Source organism: Lactuca serriola, chromosome 8 (assembly GCF_051521515.1).
Source record: "Lactuca serriola cultivar US96UC23 chromosome 8, Lser_US96UC23_V15, whole genome shotgun sequence".
NCBI lineage: Eukaryota > Viridiplantae > Streptophyta > Magnoliopsida > Asterales > Asteraceae > Lactuca > Lactuca serriola.
The window spans coordinates 90,121,380-90,125,820 of NC_136415.1; the positions used below are offsets into that span (position 1 = coordinate 90,121,380).

The 4,441-nt window shown below is 41.0% G+C and overlaps 1 non-coding gene across 1 annotated transcript; it reads left to right on the plus strand.

The window, feature by feature from the left end:
- The first annotated feature begins 3,549 nt into the window (after nucleotides 1-3,549).
- On the plus strand, nucleotides 3,550-3,656 carry LOC145071715 (small nucleolar RNA R71). Its single transcript, XR_013690722.1, has one exon. It is a non-coding gene; the product is annotated as a small nucleolar RNA R71 (small nucleolar RNA).
- Nucleotides 3,657-4,441: the final 785 nt, after the last annotated feature.

Here is a 4,441-nt window from a genome sequence, read left to right on the forward strand (position 1 = left end):
TTTCGTTGGTTGATAGTGTTGGAGATAAGGCGGTGAGTGGGTGATTGTATGCTTCCCTCTTGAGCTGATTTGGGAATGTAAAGATTGTTGGCAATGGTGTTCCACCAACTCGTGCTTGTGACACCATTCGAGAATACCTTATGGTAATGCTCCAAAAAATTACCAAATACAGTCGTGTGAGTCAAGTTTTGGTCATAAATTCCCAACCTCCAAGCTAATTCAACCATAGAACATTGGCGAACCTCACCCCCAAGACAAAAAGTGATGTTCTCGGGGCTATAATAATCATCCCCACCCAAAAAATTTATTGTGGAGAAAAATTCCAAGCACAATTCTCGATAGACTAGCTCCCGGATACGAAACAAACGACTCCAACCATCGCACGTGATCGACACCCCATCATGAGTAAATTCCTTAACAAGGTATGGTGCCAAGTCCTCTTTGTATCGGACGTTCTGTAGCCATTCCCAGTCAATCTTATTGCAGAAGAAGTCTGGGTTGATGATGCTCCAAAGGTAGAAAATGTCAAGGGTTGGGACCTTGTGATCATCCTTCCTCATATTGATGGTGTTGGCAATGAGGCGGTGAATGAGATGATGAATGGGCGAGCGGATATGGCCTTCTTGTGCAAAAGATGGAATGTACACCCGGTTCGCAATGGTATTCCACCAAGTGTAAGCAACAACTTCTTCGGGGAGATATTTGTGGCATTTCTCCAAGAAGGTCTCAAAATCTTCCGTCAACATGGCATTTTGATCATAAATTCCTATCCTCCAAGCAAGTTCCGCAATACCGCATTGTCGCAGCTCCCCTCCAAATGAAAAGAAATGACATTTCGAGGTCAGACTCGACGAGTCTTGTCGCGAATGAAGGTTATCCGGATTGTGCGTAGACTCGTCGAGTTAGGGTACCAACTCTCTGAGTCACTTGCAATCTTTTAAAAATATATAAATGATTTTTTCATCTCTTTGTAAAAATATTTAATCCACCCTACACTCAGGCCATGCTTATCCTCAAGCAAACATTTTTGATGAATTAGAAGATGAAAACAAAAAAATCCTAATAAAATCAAAAAAAAAAAAAAAACCTAAAACAAAAAAGATAAAAGAAAGCAAACTCTCATAACGGGTTGCCTCCCGCCAAGGGCTTCTTTTTGAGGAGTCTTTAGCTGGACTCCCTCCAACTCTACATTTCTTCGTTTTCCTGCATCGGGAATTCACGCTTAATCTTTTGCGGTTTATACTTTGTCTTGTAGGCGTGTATCTTCCTCTTATATGCCCGTCGCAATTCTTCTTTCTTTTTCCTTGTAGCATCTTCTTCAATAGCATGCTTGATCCGTTTCCCAGCCTTATTTTTCTTCACCCCATTCTTTGGCCCCATCTTTTGTACTGCTCCTTCTTCAAACGCAATTACTTTATAATTGGAAAAAACTCGGGCTCAAGGTTTGACTAACTTGATTTCTCGATTAGTCATATGTGACTCAATGGATGAGTTATTAGTATCATCATTCCAAGCCTTTGCATTCTCCTTTTCTCCCAAGCTTGCCTCCTTATCAAGTCGAATTTCTTCATCTCTTTGTATCATCATATCAAGGTAAGCTACTTGAACATTTTGGAAGTTACAATAATTTTTAACAATTTCACCTTTTGCTGCTGGACCTTCCAAAGGATCTGGAAAAACCTTCATGTCAAGAATAGGAAAAGAACTTGTAAATAGCAGGTCAAGGTTGTCTGAATTTCTGAACTTTTCAACTGGACTCGTCGAGTCCGTCGATGCGACTCGGCGAGTCCGTGCTTATTCCACAAACCCCATTGTTTCTTCTGGATCAGTTCCCTCCAACAACTTCTCTATCTCTTCTAAATCTTTTTCAACATCAAAATTTTCTCCAGAAGACAATAGAAATTTAATTTGATTTTCTTCTTGTAAAAGTGCAAGCTCTTTTTCTAGTAGTTCGTCATCCAAATGAATGGAGGAAATTTCTTCTTTTCTTTTCTTCTCATGCTTAATATCTTGTGTAGCCTTAAACACTACTGATTCCTCTCCTACCCTTAATGTTAGTGTGGACTTGCATACATCTATCAATGCACATGCAGTATTCAAAAATGGTATCCCCAAAATAATTGGAATTTTGGGGTCTTCTTCCATGTCAAGTACTATAAAATCCACGGGGAATACAAATTTGTCAACCTTTATGAGAAGATCTTCACAAACACCTCTTGGACGAATGATTGTCTTATCTGCTAGATGGATCTTCATATTAATCGGCTTTGGCTCCGGTAAATTCAACTTCTTGAAGAAAGAGTATGACATTAGATTAATACTTGCACCCGAATCGGTCAATGCCTGAGTAGCAATTTTGTTTCCAAATTGGCAAGGAATCGAGATGCTTCCCGGGTCGCCTTTCTTTCGTGGTAGCTCATTTAACACGATCTCAGCGACTTCAGCCATATCTTTTCTAGTGGAAAAGAGACCTTTAAGCAAGTTTACATATTTAGGCGTTTGAAGTATTGTTTCAACAAATGGAATGTTGGCTTGAAGGCCTTTAACATGCTCCATGAAAGTTCTGTACTCTTTAGCCTTTTCATCAGGTTTGGCTCGAATTGGATATGGCAAAGGCGGCCTATAAGGCATTAAAGAAACAACAATTTTGTCATCAGACCTTGGACTCGTCAAGTCCATTAGAGGGACTCGATGAGTCGTGTCGGGTTTAGCTGAACTCGAAGCTTCTGTCTTTTCTGCATGCACCTTATTTGAGACCTTTTGTGCAGGGGTCAGAGGAGTGAAAATTTCCCCAAAACTAGTTGTTATAGCATTCACGTTCTCCATTCTTGGATTATTCTCGGTTTTACTTGGAAGTTCACCCGGTCTTCTCTCGTTCACTTGTTGTGCAAGGTGCCCTAGCTGTTTTTCAATGTTGAGAATAGATGCTTGCTGATTCCTAAGTATTGTTCTGGTCTCTTGTATTGCAGCATCATGGTCATTGTGTCTCTTCTCGGACGCAACTATAAATCTAGTAAACATCTCTTCCAAATCAGCTTTCCTTTCCACAGTCGGTTCTTCCTTTTGATAGAAACCCCTCTCTTTTTGCTTGTATTTCTTTTCATTTGTCTTTTTGTATTCTTCGTACGGGAGCCATTTCTTCTTGGGTTTCCGCCAATTTACATCGTATCTGTCACCCCTTGAAAAGAATACTCGCGCCTTCTTGTTTCCGTTCTCATCCAAGTCACAATCTTTAGTGAGGTGAGGTCCTCTACAATTTTCACATCCAACTCGAATAGCATGGATTGTTTGATCCATCTTTGTCATTCTCCTATCTAAACTGTCTAGTTTAGCCATCATTGCCGCCATGCCATCGTTAACCATGTTCACTACCCCCTACTTACTTCATTTCGCGGGTTATGGTATTCTCTAGAATGTTTAGAGAACTCTTCAATTAATTCTTTGATCACCGGGGGTTCCTTCTTTGTGAGCAGGCCTTGCGAGTTAAGTAATTGCCTTGTTGTAACATTAACCCCATCATAGAAGATGGAGACTTCTTGTTGGCTATTAAGGTCACAGTGTGGGCAATTTCTTAGTAGACTTTTGTACCTCTCCCATGCCTCATAAAGGGACTCTCCGGGTTGTTGTTCAAAGTTGGTTATAACTTTCTTCAACTTGGCTATTTTAGAAGGTTGGCAAAACTAGTCAATGAATTCTTCTTTCATCTTAGCCCATGTGGTGATGGATCCGGGAGGGAGTGACTTGAGCCAATCTTTTGCAGCACCCTTAAATGTAACCGGAAGCGTGCGAAGTAGTTGAGTTTCCTGAGGCACGTTTGGAACATTGAAATAATCATCTACATCATTAACTTTGTCCAAGTGTTTGTAAGCATCTTCGTGGTCTTTGCCGGTGAAGGGGATCTCCTTAAGTAGAGCAAGGATATGACCCTTAAGCTCAAAAGTAGCAGTTGCGGGAATTGCGGGTTGCACAAGTCCCGGGCTAGTGTCATCGCGTATCCTCTTCTTCCATTCCCCCATGGGGACTTCATCGACGTTAGCCATGGTAATAGCTAATTCGTCGCCGGAATCGGAGTCGTGCCCATATGTAGGTTCTTTTTTTTTGTTTTCGTACTCGGTATCTTCTTTAATTGGGTCTTCGCTTGCTAAAGAGGCGTTGGATGCTCCTGATTTGTTTCCTTTCTTCTTCCCCAAAACAGCCTTCAAGCTAGACAAAGGCGACTTCTTAGGTGTATTCGAGCTTTCAACGTCTTTGCCTTTGTTCTTTCTCAATGTGGATTCTAGGTCTTCAAAAGGGGTACCAATGGAGTGTTGGATCCTCTGGTCATGAAAATCCTGCAATAAAACAAGAAAAATGCGTAAACAGAACAAAAATGAAACTGAACGAAAATAAAAATTAATTTGCCAAACAGTAGGGTACTCGCCAAGTAGGTGCGAGTGCACTC